Source organism: Lycorma delicatula, chromosome 5, assembly GCF_047948215.1.
Source record: "Lycorma delicatula isolate Av1 chromosome 5, ASM4794821v1, whole genome shotgun sequence".
Classification (NCBI taxonomy): Eukaryota; Metazoa; Arthropoda; class Insecta; order Hemiptera; family Fulgoridae; genus Lycorma; species Lycorma delicatula.
In genome coordinates this window covers 100,857,061-100,877,020 of record NC_134459.1, presented here as the reverse complement: position 1 = coordinate 100,877,020, position 19,960 = coordinate 100,857,061, and the positions used below count along the sequence as shown (strand labels likewise).

General features: G+C 28.1%; 1 long non-coding RNA gene across 1 annotated transcript in view; it reads right to left on the bottom strand.

Annotated features, from left to right (window-relative positions):
- Nucleotides 1–725: 725 nt before the first annotated feature.
- The window catches only part of LOC142324502 (uncharacterized), a 57,060-nt gene continuing 37,825 nt past the window's right edge, over nt 726–19,960 (bottom strand). Inside the window, exons 2-3 of the long non-coding RNA XR_012756308.1 lie at nt 5,377–5,517; nt 726–1,052 (exon numbers count right to left, since the gene is read on the bottom strand). This is a non-coding gene — a long non-coding RNA (uncharacterized LOC142324502). The remainder of the gene's footprint in view (nt 1,053–5,376; nt 5,518–19,960) is intronic.

The window sequence follows — 19,960 nt, the reverse complement described above, 5'->3', positions numbered from 1 at the left end:
ATGGCCGCTTGTTATATTCCGGGTGTGGAAATTCCAACCGCTCGATCTCTCCTGTTAACGGCGGATATCGCGATCATGATGTTGGAATCCACGATGGCCGCTTGTTATATACCGGGTGTGGAAATTCCAACCGCTCGATTTTTGAGTTTGCGACTCCGTTCGTTCTGTTCCCCGGGCACTTTTGAAAGATGTTTGCACTATCTCTTCTTCCCGTATCCTTATAAATATCTGAATTGTGTAATGGTGCAAAAGTAAAGATAAATTTAGTTCACTCTTGTGTACGTATATACGGTATTTTCCAGTGTGATATCTGTACTTGAAAAAATTCGTTAGTAAGATACTTGTATGGCAGCAGTAATAGTTAGAGGGCAAGTACTAGATCATCATTTGTGCAAGTACTACATTACACAAGGAATGTTCGGTTTAACTTACCACATTGCTACAGAATTTAAAAAAAAGAAGGACTTAACAATTTTTACAGTCTAACAAAAATTTAATTACAATGAAACATATTCGACTCTTTCTACCACTGATTTTTTTTAATAATCTTTATTAATTTATATTCTGCAGAAAAATATTAAAAAAAGATAGATATTGACCTCACTCTTTTTGTGTGTGGTTATCGATAATTTTTGAATCGTGAATCATGTAAAATTTTCATAAAAAATCTGTTTATAACAAAAAATATTACGAAAAATGTTAAACACCAGCTGAACTCTTATATCACGATCGCAACACAAAAATAAAATTTCAATTAACTCCTGGGAAGAGGTACTCTGGTGTATAGGAGTTCCCCCGGTAGCTGAGTAATTCCAGAAATCATCAGTAGATAACGCTAGTGTTATAGTATTTGTATCATAAGTTTCCTAATTGGTCAACCAGTGGGCTGTATCTGTGTTCATTTTGTTTACAGATATTAGTCGGGGTACGGCTGTACCCTGTGTGTTGTAACGTTTGCGAGGTAAATAATTCTCCTTATTATGTATATTACTATAAATTATGATTATATATTGACTATAATGATTTCTTGATACTTTTCTCATACTGTCCACCTAAAAAATAAGAAAATTGTTTTATTATTATCTTCAATTACCCAATAGAGTAATCCAATTCAGTAAAGCTTCCAGAAATTATTGAATTGTTAATGCCACTAAAGGTGGTGTTGTTGATACTTTAGACCGGTTGTGCCATAGACACACACGTGCGCAAAGAAAACACACCGCTGGCCCTTCAGATTATTCTACAATATTTTAGACATTGCTGGAGTCAACTATTGATCTTATTAAACGGGTCAAAACATCAAAGTAAAGAACAAATTAAAAATAGAAAAAACTTTACAAAAAGCCTTGCTTGGGGACGTGTGAGACCACACGAGCTGGAAAGATTGAACAGTCTAATCTTACGATCTGAACTCCTCTCTATGCTGATACAAATCTTAAAAAATCAAACACCAAGTACTAAGGAAGCAGGCTGGAAGATGTCTTTCCTGTGACCGAAAAAAAATCGAAAAAGCCACACTGTAACCCAACCAGTACTTATGCTCTCAACGAGGGCTTATTACTACTGCAGTTAAGAAAAAATCCAAATGTTTCTAAATTGAAACCCCGCTTTATTTAGAGGTCTGACTGCAATCAAAAGAGTAGGTGCACAATTAGATGTTACAACAGTCTTAAATACAAAATTTTAATATTCTACGGCTAATCGTTTTGAGGTAGCCGATACATACATACAGATGTCAAGCCTGAACTAGTCAATGTGGATTCAGGGATGGTGAAAGTGGATATTTCCGTTGAAATCTGAAACTTTACAAGAAAGTAAAAGAGGGTTTGTTTACAAAGAATTTTTAACGAATTTTACTTTAAAAATTTCTATATTTTATTTCAATTTCCATACACTTTTCAATTTATAATAATAATTATAAGTTGTAATAGTTATAAGTTAAATTATTGTTAATTTTAACCTTATAATAATTATATATAAATATTTTAATGTAGAAATAGAACTTTCTACATTTTATTTTATACAAATTTCAACATTTTATTTTTTCGGTTGTAAATTTAGGATACAACGAAGAAAGTGGCAAATATGTTTAATATTTTGCTAATACGAATATCTGACAAAAAAAGTTTTAAATATTATTTTAAAAAGTTTCTACATTACAATAGTAAAAAATAAGCAATGTTTTTCTAAAAATTATTCTGTCATTTAAAGTCTTATATTTAGAAAGATTTTTTTAAGTAACCGTTTTAATAGAAAACAATACTAAGAATAAATCACAATTTCTACATAAAATTTCACATGTAATTTAATCATATAAATGTATAAAATCATTTGATGTATAAGTTGAAAGCTCCTAAATTTGGTTTTTTGTCGCCGCAGATGTTTTAAATAGCGTAGTTAGAACTTTTTCTTTTTTTTCATCGTCGGAGGGAAACCCTTGCGGGCCTACCCTAAAAACCCCCTCACACAACATGGATTGTCCGGGCCCACCTTATGGTATTATCACACCACAGCTCCCCATGTGTCTTTTCTCCACCCACATCTCCATTGCTGGCCCTACACCTCGAATTCATCAGGATCCTACGGTTTGTTTATTTTTATTAACCTTGACCTTGTGGCCGGGGACCTGCTCCGAGGAAAACTCAGAGGTAATTATTCACCCCTGGACATCTTCCACCATCTTTTTCGGATGATCTTAACCAACTTAGTAGACACCACGTGCCGCGATGGTTCGGTTTGTAGTATAGTCCCAATGATATTCTCTGACGAAATAAAAAATGCTAAAACCACACAGTAATCAGCCTATTTATCAACCTATTTTTTTTTCAAAAATATTCTGGACAATATATAATTATTGACAGATTAATAAGACAAAAACATTTGTAAATAATAAAAATCATGTACTTTTACTGCATGTAACTTGTTAAATTAAAAATCGGTAACTAACATAGGCGAAAGGATAACTTTACTAAAAACATAAAAAGACATAAGTGATTGTATGCTTGTAAATCAATTACTTTTTGTTATGAAGAATGTAAAATTTATTAATATTCTTTTTCTTTATAATTGTTGTGTGAAAAGCAAAAACACTTAATGATTTTTCTATGCTTATATAAGATAACTATCGCACCGTAAAGAGCTAGCGGACTTTTGCAAGAAATTCTGCATTTGCCAAAATAATTTTAGTGACAGGTCAAATTTTGAATTGTTATTTCTTTATTATACTACCCGTAATCCTTAAAACATGAACGTGTTGCATTCTTCCTCATCCCTAATTTCATTTTTTCTTTCAGTACTACCATCAGACACTTACGTAAATATCTTTACTTTTTGAATAAAAAAGAAAATAACGAGCTCGAATAAGGCAGAGGAAGAAAATTACGCATAAACGCATTTATAATCCATCTTAACGATGGTATTATTTTAACAGAAAAAAATTAGAAGGAAGGAGAGAAGATTAGAAGAAGGTATTTTATAAGATATTTGTTAATATAAGAATATGGTTAAAGAGGGTTAAAACTAGCGGTTTCTTTAGTTAATGGGTCTGAATACTAGTTTTTTCTGTTTATATACCTGTAATAAATTCCGACGATTATTTATTTTAAACTCTGTCGTAAGTAATCTGTATTTACTTATTTACTAATGACATTTATCACTATTTGATGTGTAATATCTTGTTGTTATTCTTTGTTGATTACGCTATGTATTTTTCTCTGTTTCTATGTCATGCTTACTGTTTTGATTATGTTGTGTTTTATGTCATGTAATCATCTTTTACTACTATCATCCTGACTATTGTTGTGGTTATAATTACTATATTAATATTTGTGTTCATTAACTGTTTTTATTATTATTATTATTATTATTATTATATTTATCACCATTGTTATTATTATTAATTTGCCTGGTTGTAATTTTAACATTTTACACTATTAAACTATAATTATATAAACATTATAAATTGTCAACAACCTCTTAATATCCTGATCGAGCCACGCGGAACCACACCACGCGACAATACTTTTATACGTCGAAGAAATTTTTATTAAGAGCTTTTATCTAATTCCTATGTTTCTCATTTAAAGCACTATGTCATCAATTCAAATTGGACTAATTTGAACAAAAAAAGGATAATATATGAAGCGTAAACGATTCGTTATGTAAATTACAGTTATCATAAAGTAATAATTCTTGCTCCACTGGATTACTGATCTCATCTGTTTTGTGAATTTTGTGCACGTAATACACATAATGTTTTCCAAATATCCAATCGAAAAAATACATGAGCATCAAAAAAATAAATAAAAGAAATTAAAACTATTAATATATATAAGAAAATCGGTAGTGAAAGCATTGGATTAAACGTATAAATGTCACTGAAAGGACACTTTCAATTTAGATTTTGAGTTGTGTCAATATGCGAGAGATCTGTATTTGGGAATTCTTCATTGTCCAATTGACATTGTGTTCACTGAACGGGGCTAGTGTGTTTATATTCATATATCTGATTGTTCTGCGGCGTAAAATTAACTTACTAAAACACATTCTATACATGTTTTCTATTCAATAACAGTTTTTAACCCTTTTATGAAAGGTAGTTTTAAATAAATTATTATTTTTTAAGTAATTTTTATTCCAATTATAAAACGTATTGCTGTTTGATCTGTTTTTAAGTACATTTAGAGTACTTGAACGTAGAGATGAAATTTTTTCTGGTCTAATAATTTCGCGAAATTTATATATATATATATATATATATATATATATATATATATATAAATTTGAATAAGAAAATTATTAAAGCATAATGTAAAATTTTTTGTTTCTTTTTGCTTAAATTATTAATCACCACAGAAACTTTTGAAGTTTGTACACTGGAATATGGAAATTGAATTTTATAGCGTATGAAAGATGCCATGCTTGACAGGATTCGAGCTCAGGGTCTCCGGCTGAAACGCTACCACTCCCCACGGAGATCTCAAGTTTTAAAATATTTTAAAATCAACATATATAGAGTGTAACCATAGGATTGAGACGAGAGTTTGGTATGTTCAAGGTATAAATTTTTTTACACGTTTCTTAGAGTCAGTAAGCTATCTATATATTTAATTTGTAAGCACACTTAGTATTTTTTTCTTCTAAGAGTCAATTCTCAATTGTTTTCAGCGATTTAATTTAAATATTTCTTACAGTAAATTATTCTACGTGTATGAAATCAATTTACTTAGTTCTTTGATTTGATTCTCTGCTTCGTAAGTTTTAAAGTAAATTTAGTTTGAAAAGGAGAAAATAATTAAAATATTTTTACATATTTATATTATTATATGTAATAAAATATATTTATATTTATAAATATAAATAAATATGTAAGCTTACCCATTTTCTTATCCATTCCTTTCTTATGACCTGCGTGACAGTTTTTAGTCATCTAGTCTGAATAAAGTAATATCGACTTCCTTCCTGTAGGTATCCAAATGAAGATACATTGTTCCCCGTTGTCTCTGAGATTCTTAATTGCTGTAAAGAACATAGCAGAAACGATCAAAATGAATCCGATAGTAAATCGGATTTTTATTTTTTATTAAATAAATTTAATAAGACTGATAAAAACATAAAATTTACCATGGAAACAGAAGATAATTGATTAAATTTTGTAAACGTAAAAATATAGAATAATAAAATAAAATTAGAAATATTTCGTAAACCTTCTTCGAACGGTTCAATAATTAACTATATTTCATCCATGGTCGCAAAATATGGCTGTTTTTAATGCACTCTTATATAGAGCAATACATTATTTAAATTATGATAAAGTTTCCCTAATTGAAGAAATTAAAATAATTAAAAATATTGACCATACAAACGGATGTAATACTAATACAATAAATAAGTAATAAAATTAATACGATAAACAATATAAAATTATTACCAGAAAAACTGAAAAAATATATATAACAAATGAATACACGCTTTATAGTCAAAAAATCGAAAAAAATTACAAATTACAAAAAGATTAACATAACACCGGCGTATACTACAAATAATAAATTAATTAAATATAAATAGTATTGATAATAAAACATTAAATAGTAACAATACTAGATTTAATAAACAAGGTGTGTGTATTCTAAATTGTAAAGATTGTGATATGATATATATATATATATATATATATATATATATAACCAACCGTAGGTTTTCCGTACGCGCAAAAGAACACATTGATAGTATTAAAAAAATAACCCGAAAATTCTAATTTTGCTAAACATATCTTATTTAATGGTCGTACATACAATCAGAATAATTTTATAAAAATTCTAGATATTTCCTGTAATCATTTTAATACACATAATTAAAAAAAAAAATTACATATATAGTAACCATAAAAATAATTTAATTAACGAACAAAGTTTTTTTTAAAGAAGATAAGTTATATAAATATGTCTTAAATATAAATACAGAGATAATAATCATAAACAAAATAAAATATCATTTTTGATAACATGGTTTCCTTTAATTCTATTTTATTTAATCAGAATTCACTATTTTGTCTTTAGTATACGCTTGACACTCAAACAGTCATGACTGTAATTATTTTAATGTTCTGTATTACTGTATTATTTTTTTCTCTTGATGAAGGTTTGAAATAAACCGAAAGATCTCGAGAAAACACATCTTTTTTGCTGGAAAGGTGGACATTACATTTTTAATTATTTTTTACTATATTAAAAAAATTATCAGCGGAAGCCATGTTTAAGAAATTTATTCAATCAAAAGTTTTTTCTAAATCAAAGAAGACGTCAACGCAGTATTTTATTAATCAGGAAACTATTTAAAATAAAATGTTCAATATTAATCATATGTTCTGTGATACAATGAAACTTTCGGTATCCTTCTATAGGATGAAATCCATTTTTTTTCAGACACCCGCATGAGTTAATTCATCAAACGCTCTAAAGTTTTTCCTAATGCACGAGTAAGCGAGAAGGAACGATAGCTCCATGCGTCCAAGGAACTTTTCCCTTTTTTAGAATAGAAGCTATACTTGATTTGCTTGGCATTTCTCTCACCACCACCCCATTCGGTCGCCCCAAAGCATAAGACCGATTGTCTGTGCCACAAACGGCTACTGAACCTCGAAACAGTTTAGCGACCGGTGTCCTAAACAGCTCCTAGAGCTTACCTAACAGCGTGAGCGGACTAAGTACGGTGCCACATACCACCGGCTTACATGTCCCATCTGCTCACTTGTCACATATTTATTAAAATGAGTAGGCGCACCCCGTCAACAACTAAAAATATATATGACATCCATAAATTAAAATTTACTTCGTCTAGACAGCAATTCGCTGCCACGACTAGGTCGCTGAATGCCAGCAAGTACCTGACCACCATATTAAAGCGCTTGGAGCTGTAATTGGCTAGTGGTCAGCCATATATCACTTACTTATTAAGGTACTGTTCTGTTCTGAAGTTCCTTAATAAGACACTAAGCTTTTCATCATTACTAAAAATTTATTATATCTATGTATACTCCTGTATAAAATATAATGTTATCTCTTGGGGTCCCTCAGAATGTAAAAATGTACAGAATGGGCTATCAGATCATTATCTGGTGCTCAGAAATGTAAATTGTGTAGACTGATATTTAGCGAACTAAATATGTTAACTTATCTTGTGTTTGTATTTATAAATGTGCAATCTTTATTACAAATAATGGTAACTTATTTTTTTTAAAATAACAATATCCACTTTTATCAAATCAGATAATGGACTGCTTTTGTATAATTCTACTTTGGCTTTTGGGAATGGGTCTTATTATGCTTCCATTGTCATTTTTAATAAATTTCTCAACCATTTGAAAAAGCTTGCCCCCCTCCCCCGTTCATTTAAAATATAATTAAACGGTTTTCTGTTATAGAAAATAAAAGAAATAATTTTAATAGCAAAATAATTTTGCAATAGAATCTTCTATTTGAATTGTGAATTATATTTTATACTTAGTACCTGGTGGAATTTAGAGCTAGTGTGGACTGTATTTTTTGATGAGATGGTAGATGATGAAATGAAGCAGTGCTATGTTCTTCTTGAATCGCTATATTTAATTTCTTGTCGCCCTTGACATTTTGATTGAATTACAATAGTTACATTAAACTTAAGAATGTATATTATACTTTAGAATGTATATTAGTCATAATTGAACTTGAACATTATCAAGAAACTATGAGTCCCCTTGGACTAAGATAAAAACATGACCGCACTGTGTGGGTTTCTTATGTAGAATGGTCATATTAGATTAACTCGCACTAGTAGATACTAGAGTGCAGCACCAACCGGCTCAACATGGAATAGAACAGTACTTTAACATTATTTCATGTGTATGTATTAAAACAATTAATATGGTCTTTAATCACACATAAATGTAAAAACATACCATCTTTTAATTTGTTTTTATATTTATAATTCATGTCTTTACATTTTAAAGAATTGATTTGAATAATGCCTTATTATGCACCATTCAGAACAAAATATTTATTTACTTATAGTTGTTCTTAAAATGCCAGGAAGACTTTGCAGTAGATTTTCTTGAATCAAAAGTGACCAATAAATTGATAGATTTACTGATAGTTACTTGTTTTAGAAAAACTCATAGTATGAATTAATGAAAATGTTTTGGATGACCTCTAGCTTTAAGTTTTCATGACTCCTGGAAAATCTTCATGGGTCCTTAGAATGTTTGCTATGAAAAACAGAATAAAGACTGCCAAAAAATTGATGATTGTAGAGGAATTATACCTACATCTGTATTGCATTATTTTGTATATGAACTTTAAGAACCGTGCAGAGTAAAAAAAAAAATTATTTTGTCAGTAGTCCATTATTTTTTATGTGGATTTTAGATTATGCTTTTTTTAGAAGTAAATTATGTTTCATTTGCGTGGATGTACCAGCAGCCTAAACATTGGATATTAGGGAATAGCCTTATCTTTTCCATCAGTTCAATTATTTTCCCATAAGGTAAGAATCTGATAGGTAATTTTGTAAAAGAGACAGCTGGGTGAATATTTTCCATGGAAACTATAACAACAAATCATAATTGAAGAATTCAGGGGAAAGTAGGGTTTAGTCACATTTCATCAATTTTACAGAAGATTTTTTTTATAAAATCTTTAATTTTTTAAATTTATTTAATGGTAACCTGTTAATAAATAAAGTTTTTTTTTTCTAAAAATGCCAGTCCAAACAGAAATGTAAATCAAACAGAAAAATATAAAAGTATTTTTATGATGATGATACAAAAATTTACATGCAAAAACAGGGTTAAGTAGCAAACTTATTACTTTCTCTCTTGACGGATTATACTAAATGAACAACATGTTAGTTATGAAATGAAAAGATAATTTAAATACCATTTATTTAATAGCACTGGAAAAAACTATTATTAGAATAGTTAAATTATAATAATATATTTTTAGTAATATATTAAAACATAAAAATGAAGCTTCAAATCAAAAAAATTCTGAAAAAAGTAGTGTTCAATAAATATATAATATACTGTAACGACTAGTTTGACCTTTAAATGTACAATATGATTTTTTTTTTTAGCAAAAGCAATAGTGTTTGCAGTTAGTGAATGTGGTTTATTTTTGTATTTAACTCATTCTTTAAGAACTGTATTGGAAAATTTGATCGATTTTTACAAAAAGTCAGTTCTCTCTACTAGATAATCTTATTATATGGAAAGAAATAAACAATTTTTTGGCAGTTTTCAATCTCTTTCACTATTTTGTTAATATTAAATCATACTTTATAATGAAAGGTAATATTTCTAAAATTTGCATCGTTTTCACCCTGCCTACGTCCTTGCTGGATGACAACATTTATTAACCCGCATAAGTAAGAATGCTTTTCATCAGTGCTATTCATCTCACTCAAACACTTAAGAATCTTTTTCTACCTTTAACTGGAACAGCTTCAAATCATTTAACTTGCTTACATCAGCAATCATTGCTGGACTTATACTTAATAATTTACTCTTTTTACTAATATCAGCTAATTTGATATAGTTCTACATTTTTATGTTGAGTATTTCCATAGTTTCCTTCACTTTCACCACTACTTATACTGATGTTAATATAAAATAGAGATTACATACTAAAAATAAAACAAAGAATGAAACTAAATAACAGCAAAAACAGCAAGTGTTCACACTATAACAATTAGACTAACAATGAATTAGCTTATTATATAATAATGACTGAACTGCATTATGAATAATCATTAGCTCTGTGAAAATAGGATATATTTTAGAGCACAGAGAATGATGTGTGGAGTTATCAATGGGCTAAATTTGGATATTTGCATGTTCAGTGGAATAACTTCTTTCTTTGCTTGTACAAGGTTTTACAATGCATTTATTTACTTGCAACTGAGCTTGGTTTTCACCATAATAATGCAGATTATTTTGAAGATTCTCATGATGCAATAAAACAAAAATAGAAAAAATGGACTAAACCCTTTTTCACCTGTATCCTTTAATTCAATTCATATCACTGCTAGAAGTAAATAAATGTGATGACTGATTACAGAAAGATAATGGAAAAGTATTTAAAGTAAACCATAAAATATTAATGTCCTGTGAGTTTTTTGAGGAGAAAAAACTTTTTTGGACTTTGGGCTCCAGGATTATCCAATTTATCTCCCTCAGATCTTTTCCTTTGAAATTATATAAAAAGAAAATGTTTATATAGATAAGCTTCTCATTCTAAAAGTACTCAAACAGAATGTTGATGGTGAAATATTCTGCATCAGTTAAAATCATTAAAGTTATAATAATCAACTTAAAGAAACCTGTGTGTAGCTAACGATACAGATTTTGATCATATGTATGTTCAAAATATCCATGTGCTTATCATTAATATGCTTCTCAATGTGCTTATCATTATTTTAATGAACTTTAAATATTATTAATGTTACTTTAATAATGTAATAAAGATTTTATTTTGGTTATGGGTAATAAAATTTTTGGCTCACCTTTGTATCTTCAAATAATATTTATTGTAAGTACTAAGTGTCACCTGAGAACAGTCTGGTTTCTGGAAACAAAACTTTTATCCATTTATATGATTTCATTTATCCATTCCTATTATGACCTTTATATTGTTACGGATAATTGTGCAATTATATATATAATAAATATATTGTGACACGAAGTTTCAAGAAATGGAAAGTGCAAGGATGAGAAAGAGTGAGAGAATGAAGAAAGAATGTTAACCAACAAATAAATGTTAAAAGAGGAAAATCAAGAAATAAAAATGAGAAGTAATGGAAAGAATTTTTAGAATAGTGTAGAATGTTTGAAATCAAACATAATTGTAGAACTCTGGGAAAAAAAATAGTTGAGACATTAGGTATTACTTTGAAATCTTTATGGTAACAAGGTAATTGATTTTCCCAAGGAAAAGGTAATTGATTTTCCCAAGGAAAAGGTAATTGATTTTCCGCTGTTATGTCAGGAGAAGCTCTATGCCCGACAATATAAATACTGCTGAGCAAATGAAGAGGTGTGCAATTTATATTCAAAGTGATTGTGTGTGTGATAACAGTCAGAGCATATGTAGTCTGTTTTACACATAAGTGCAACAGTGTTCTGTTCTATTGTTGTCAACAAGTTGTCCAATGAGTATTCAGGGACAAGATGTCATTATTCATTGTTAAAAGAATAAGCCATTTTCCTTTTGTAAATAGCTGAAGTAATTAATTCTTGTATAACATTTGTTATTAATTTTATAATTGTAATCTCACTTCTTAATTTTTTTATAAATTCTATTAGTTACTGTAAATTTCAAAATAGAATCAGAGTTATTATTTATAAATATATACTTATTTTAAAAGAATATAGTTATAAGATAAAAGATTTATATTTATAAGAATTTTAACATGTGTTTTAATCATTCAATATCCTATCAAACTGATAACATATGAAAATATTTATTAATTTTCATAATTATATGATCAGTATATTGTTGTATCTATTATTCTTTAAAGATGTATCTTTCTTTGTTTTGTTATAGCTGAAATATAAGAAAAGGGTTTATAAATTGCTCAATTTAATGAAAAACAATTGAAGGCACGTACTAATCTGAGAAGGCTGTTAGATTATGTTACTAATGGACAAGTTGAAAAAATAAATAAGATGTGTACTAAGGACTAGATCCAAATTTCCAGTGTCCAGATACTGGTTTCTCTTGATCCATTCAGGCAAATGCTGGGGTAGTTCCTTTTTTTATCCATGGCATATTTACCCATCCTGATGTGACCTGTATAATGTTTTATTATGTACCTATCAAAATAGGAGATGTATTTTTTTACATAATTTATCACATTAATTTTTCTTTGAGTGTTACAACAGAAAAGTAAGTCAATCAGCAAAAACAAGAGTATGACTGCTTTAAATGACTATTTTTTTTAATATTTATACAAAAAAAAGACAAATTGTACTTCATGTTATGTAAGAAAAGAAGCATTTATTTAAATTTTCTTCTAGAGAATGAAATGGGTGAAGGCCCCCTGCTGGTAGAATATTTATTGATCAGAGCATTGTTGCGAAATACAATATTAATTATAAAAATTGATAGAAATGGCTGCAGTCCATGTTAATATATAAATTAAACTGTCTTCATAAAACTGGACTAACATATTTTTCCAATTAATTTCATTGGGTAAAGTGAATAAAATGAAGCTACAATTCAAAGCAGTTCCTAGGTAATTGATGCACTTGCTGAAAAGTGAGTGAGTATACAATTTCTTTAATCACAAACCATTTCCTTGGTGATTTAATATTATCCAAGAAAATTAAAGTAATTGCTTGAACAAGGAATTTTTTCTGATTTAAACAAAATTGAGCACTAGCTCTTTTCCAGCTGATTATGTCGTAACAGGCTAGCAAATTTGTTTACATTTCTAAATGGAAGCCTAACATGTGTTACAGTTTTATTTACTTAATTGATGAGTATTGTTGCAATACGTCAAGTGAAAAGGAGGCAGATGTATTGCAGAATAAAAAATTTCACATAAGTTTATTCTAATAAAACAACAAGAAATAATTTTGTCTAGCATATTAATGCTAACATATCCCTTTTGGTTTATGTCCTCATCAGCAAAAACTGTTAGTTTCCTTAACTCAACATGCATACAATCTAAAACCCTTATAATTGGAGAAATTTTAAAGAGCACTGGCCACAAAATCTTCACCTTCTCTTTTTGTGTATGCTTTTTCAATTACTGTTTTGTTCATTACCAAGTGTGTAATCTTACAAATGGTAATATGATAAATGTTAACATTCTGTGCAATTCCTCTTTGACATCCTGGATCTCCGAGACATAAAAATACTTCATTTTTTTCACGGTGAAAGAGCACTTCTTCAAATTTATGGCATCAACATGCTTGTAAAAAAATCAATATTTTCATTATCAAATCACAATAATTCTTTACTCTTATCTATTTCTCTTTGTTAAAAATTTACTTTTCCATTACAAACAAATACATTAAGAAAAATGATTCTTAGAATTCATAATTTATGAATGTTCATAATGGAAAAGTAAATTATTAACAAAGGGAAATTAGGTAAACATAAAGAATTATTATTGAAAATTACATAAAGAAAAAATGAGAATTACATAAAGAATACATCATAATACAGGTATTGAGACATACATGTACATGAGAATTACACAAAGAAAAAATGTTTTCATTTTCAAATGAAAACATTGATTTTTTTACAAGCACGTTGATGCTCTGACTAAAAAAACCAAATAGTTTCTTCAATCTAAATTAGTTACTAAATTTTATTCTCATAAATTAGAAGCAATTGTTCTATTAACTGAAAAAAAACTAATCAACTTAATTGTGACCTAATCATATCAATTCATTTACTTAAAAAAAAGCATACCTTCAGCAAATCCTTCATTTTACTCATTTCATCTATTATGCTATTATAATCCAACATTAGTAAATAGTTGTTAATTGGCAATTTAGAAAAAGTTATTTTAGGTTAAACCTAAAAAACTGTGTTTGTTGGTTGAATTTTTTTAGTTTTATGTGAATTTTCTAAATAAAATGTTAGAGGTATAGTTTAGGAAACCATTTCCTTTTTATAATTTTCAGGTTAAATAACATAAAAAAAAAAACTAATCTTTTACTATAATTATGTCCAAAAAATATTATTACTGCATTATATTTACCCAGAGATAAAAAAGCAGGATAAATCTTTCAGCAGCCATAACTTAAAACAAACTTTTTCTGGATTTTTGTTTATATGACTTTTTTCTTATTTTTAGCTTTCTGAAGTAGCATTCTTTCCGGTATATTGTAACAACCATCTATAAATTATTTTAATTAAAGGCAAAGGATTTATAACTCTCTTAAATTTACCATTGTCAGATTTTTACTTCAATTATGTAATAAGGGTTTTAAATATTAATGACTTATTTTATTTAGTTAGTATTTAGAATACAATTGTGGAAAAGATCAAAATGTTTAGTAAAAAATTTGGATCAAATTTAATCCCTTGTGTCAAATAAAATATTTAGTTTAAAATTTGTACAGTATTAAAAATATACTTTAGAAAAAAAATCAAAATTTTTAATAAATAAATTTGGGTCATATTTGACCTCCTTGCTTGACAGCTACCTCGTATAAAATTTTAAACAGCAATACTTTGGAAAACTGATAAAGTAACAGAAATTATTAGAAAGTCAAAAAATTTTTAAGTTGGATCTCCCTTTTTTGAAACATTTTTACGTTGTTTACATTAATTCTAAATATAAATAAAATTAATTTTCGATCTTGAAAATTTAACATTAAAAAAAAATTTGATATTTTAAATATGAGTCCCGTTCAGCCCTCTTTTTGTTGGAGCTTAAAATTTTATTTATTGGAGTATTTATTTACTTCAATATCAGCCTAATTTGGTGCTGTGTTATTCAATAAGGTTAAAAAATCTACAGTTTACTAAAAAAAATGTGGATTATGGATAACGTGATGCTCTCTTTTCCAATGGGACCAAAAGTCAAGCTAGAGTTGAGAAATATATATCCTAGATATAGGGCATAAAGTCAAATTACAACATTTTTGGTCAACAGGCCTCCCCTGTTATCCCCTCCTGTTCAAGATACAAGGTAAACTGTTTAGAATTAAATTCTGAATATCCCCCACCTCTAAATCTGATTGACTTAAAACTTTTAAATTTTAAATAACTTAATAGTACTATTATTCAACTAAAGCTCAATTGTGTTTCCTCTGTACAAAAAGTAAAAAACTAATTTTTTTTTAATTTTGTCTTATATTTAATGTCGTCAATAGCCCTGTCTGTATATAAAAACTTTATGAGCTATGTTTGAGGAATTTATTTTGAGCTAATCCAATGGTGTAATCAAACTAAAGGCCAAAACACATATGTATACACACATTCTTCAAGATTTTTCTAATTTTTTTTGTGTTGTTTGGACTAAAGAGGTCTAGAAATATCAATGTTTGCAATAACTCTGATACCCAAAATATTAGCTAATTGCTGTACTTTCCCTTTATAGCTATGTTGCTATAGCAGCAATACAGTTGTAACTGGGAAAGTAAAAATAAATGTAAAATAAACAAATAAATAACAAACAGAAATAAAAAACTCTTCTGAAGAATAGATATCATTTAAATGATGTAAATCAGTTTTAAGTTGTTTAATTACCAGACATGTATTCTTGATTATTAAATGTAATTACAAAAAATAAATAAAAAAATCTGTTGTGAACACCACATGACTTCCTTGTACACCTATTAAATTACATATACACATTTTTAAAAGTGTATAAAATGTCATTCACTAATAACTTCTGATTTTTTCCTTATTTTTTTTTTTTACTGTTATTATTGAATTATTATTTATTGTAATTTTTTTTTTACAATCAGAGGTTGATAATTATTAATAAATCAATATATTTAAATTAAAAAAGGTAAAAAAAAAAAAAAAAAACAGGAAAATGAAAAGGAAGAAAATGTTGCAAAGAAAGAATAAAAACATTAAGAGATGATGATAAATATAAAGAAGAAGAAAACGTTAAGACCAAGGAAAGAATAAAAAGATTAAGAGAGGTTGAGGAATATAAAGAGAGAGAGAGAGAATTTGAAAACTAGAGAACGTGAACACAAATTAAGATCAGAAGAATTATATCAAACCAAAGAGTGATTAAATGATTGGCAACAAAACACAAATAAACAAAATGAGTTATCATTTTATGATAACTCTGATTTAGGGAGAATATTGTTCTACAATATCAGAGGAATAATGAACTAAAAGGTAATTTTTTTACAATTTATTATAGGTCGGGCATGTATGCTTAGTGTATATGTTGTTCTTTTGAGGGTCTATTTTTCAGTCACTCTGTAATTAACTTTAGATAAAATTAAACAGAAATTAAACTAGAAAATCAAGAACCATACCAGTTTCCATCAAATTTTGACATAAGAATTGGACATAAAAAACATTTGTGCAAAATTGGTCCCAAATAACCAAACTGTTGAACAGAAGAACAAGGTTGAAGTGTGTCACAATCTTCTAGAGCAAATTGAGACTGATCCTGATTTTCTAAAAAAATGTTATTACTAGTGATGAATCTTGGATATTTGAGTACGACCCAGAAAAAAACGCCAGAGCAAGGAATGGCACACTTCAAACTCACCACGTCCCAAAAAATCAAAAATGAGCAATTCAAAACCATGCTAATTTGTTTCTTTGATAGTAATGGCATTGTCCATAAAGAGTTTTTGCCTACAGGACAGTATGTTTACTGAAAAATTCTTGAAAGACTGGAAAAGAGTTGTCCACATGAGACCAGCCATTACTGCATCATGACAACGGACCTTGTCATACTGCACTCTCAATTAATGAGTTTTTGGCAAAGAAAAGCCTTCCTGTAGTTCCTCAACAAACTTATTCACCTAACTTGAGTCCCTACGACTTTTTCCTGTTCCCGACTTTAAAAAAACACCTCAAAGGGATACTATTTTAGAACAGTAGAAAACATTTTAAAAAATGTAACTGACCACTGAAGGATATTCCGGTTTCTAAGTTCCAATACTGCTATCAAGAGTGGGAAACAATTTGAAGCGTTATGTGGCTTCCCAAGGGAACTATTTCGAAGGTGATAGAGTCCATATATAACTGGATTGTAAATAAAAGTTTTTCTGAACCAGTCTCATTATTTTATTTACAGATTTTGTATTATTTATTGTAAAAATCTTTTTACAATCACATGTTAATAATTATTAATAAATCAATATATTTATATTAAAAAAAAAAGTTAAAAAGAAAGAGATGAAGTCTGATTCGAATCAATGTGCCTTCCCTTGTAAGATCCAAATATTTCATTAACTTAAATTTTATTTGGCTATAACTCTGGAACCAATGAAAATAAGTACCACTTACATCATTGAAAACCTCTCAATGAGGGTTTATTACTAGAGTTAAGAAAAAGTCCAAAATTCAGATTTTTTTTGATTTTTTGGCTTTTTTAGACACTTCTGGTTCAGTCGATTGCAATTATAAAGGGGAGGTGCACAACTAGATGTTACAACAGTCCTTAATCCAAAATTTTAACATCCTACGGGTAATCGTTTTTGAGTTATGAACAGACATCATGCCGAAACTAGTCAAAATGGATTCAGAGATGGCCAAAATGGATATTTCCATTGAAATCTGAAAACCAACATTTTTCACAATCACAATACTTCCTTAAATTTGTACAAGGAAGTAAATTAACAATTTACTACTAAACTATACGTAGAATTTTAATAAATGATTTTTTATAAATCAAGTAAAAATAACAAAACTTTCATTTTATCACATAATAATATCAATATTACTTTATAACTGATACTTTAAAAAATGACAATCTACATAGTTAAAAATCTGAAACTTATCCTACCAGACGTGCAACCTGAGTAAATGAATTTTGTCCAAAAAAAAACCTGATGTCAATTACATTACATATTATATATGTAATGTAATTGACATCAGGTTTTTTAATAAGAATACAAAGTTAAGAGTAACAAGAATTGAAACTTTATCCCACAGATTATATCATATGTAATGAATTTTCATTCACTTGAATAAATTATTAATGTAAAATACATAACTCAAAAAAATTAAAAATATAACCAGTAAAAAATAACCAGTAAAGATAAACACTAATCACTGATGAATCTCATATCTCAAAATTCTCTGACATAAAAGAAACATCTTTATTATATTTTAAATGTGTCATAAAAGTAGTAAATTTTGTGTAAATTTCGAAATTTTTCCTTTTGTGTAAATCAGACATTATAAACAGAAAATTAAATCATTAAAAAACAACTAACTGAAGTAAAATATGATTAAAAAATTTAATATCCTAAGATTGAAACTTATAAAAACAGATTTGAAAGAAATGTATGGATTCTTACAGAATTTGTAGTTGGATGCAGAATATTAAGGCCATAAAGTTTAAAAATGCATATTTTCTTGAAATAAAAGGGGTAAAGTCCTGTGGTAACTGAAACTAACCCAGTATTACATAACTGAGGAAGATGACATTAAGAAGCTATAAAGAAAAGGGGAGTAAATGGAGGAGATGATAAAAAGGGGCTTGCCAAAAAAAATTATTATTTATTTGAAATAAAGATCTGATTTCTCATACAAGTATTTATAAAATATTATATCTTACCACTACAATTTTCTTTTTTTAGAATAACGTAAAACTGTTGAAACTGTATAAAATTCAGTTTACTGTAATCTTTAACGAACCACTCAATATACTGTGAGATCACTAGCAGTTTGATTGACTGAACTTGTTCAGAATGCTGAGCTAATAAGCTCTGATATTTAGTGATATCTAAACATATTTAACCAATTTAATAAATTAACACTGTAACATAGTATTATGTATTTTTTAATTTTACTTTCTAGATGATATATATCCAAATCTGAATGATATATATGGCAAATATATTATGCCAACCTACGAGTACGTGTATATCTTTACATGTATATCTACTTGTATACCTACGACTGTGTAATGGCTTTACAAATATATATTATTTTGAAATAATTTAAATATATTTCTTTATAAAAAACTAATAATTCTAATAACTCCTATGTACGTGAAAAACTATTCTTAAAAAGCTGCTTACTTAAGTGGCAGGTTAAAAATATACTACATTTATAGTTTTTCTTAAATACAAAAAAGTGAGTGTGATTAATTTGTGCTTTTAATTTTTTTTACAATTATATGGTAATGATTTGTAATTGATCTTTTCATAATAATCTGTTATTGAAAGGTTTGTCAATGGAGGTTTAATATCTAGCGGTCTTTAAACTATTATCTCTACTCTGATTTCTTGAATGAAGCGTGATCTTCGGCCTAGTTAGTTTAAGGTTATGGTCGACCTCCGTGGCGAGAGTGGTAGTGTCTCGGCCTTTCATAAGGAGATCCCGGTCAGGCGTGGCATTTTCACACACACTATAAATCATTCAACTCATCCTTCGAAGAATAAATAACGGTTAAATAACGGTTAAAAAAAAAAGTTTGAGGTTAAGAACATTGAGTTATTTTACAAATTAGAATGTTAACTAAAATAATTAAAATTAAAGACTGATGTGGTAAATTAAAATATGAAGCAATGTAACTGTTTATTTTTTTGTATTTATCATTTTTATTGTGTGACCTAGACTATTCATCTGTAGAATTACAAAATGGTTTTGAGAATTTACCTGTGTAATCAGACTTTAGGCGTTTACAGATATGTTGTCAGATGAACTAGTGTGAATAATGTAAATAGTATATTTAAAAAAACTAGTGATGGGTACTATGTATTTGTTAGATTATTTAATTTGGAAAATTATAACTATCAACATTCTGTTCAGATTGAATT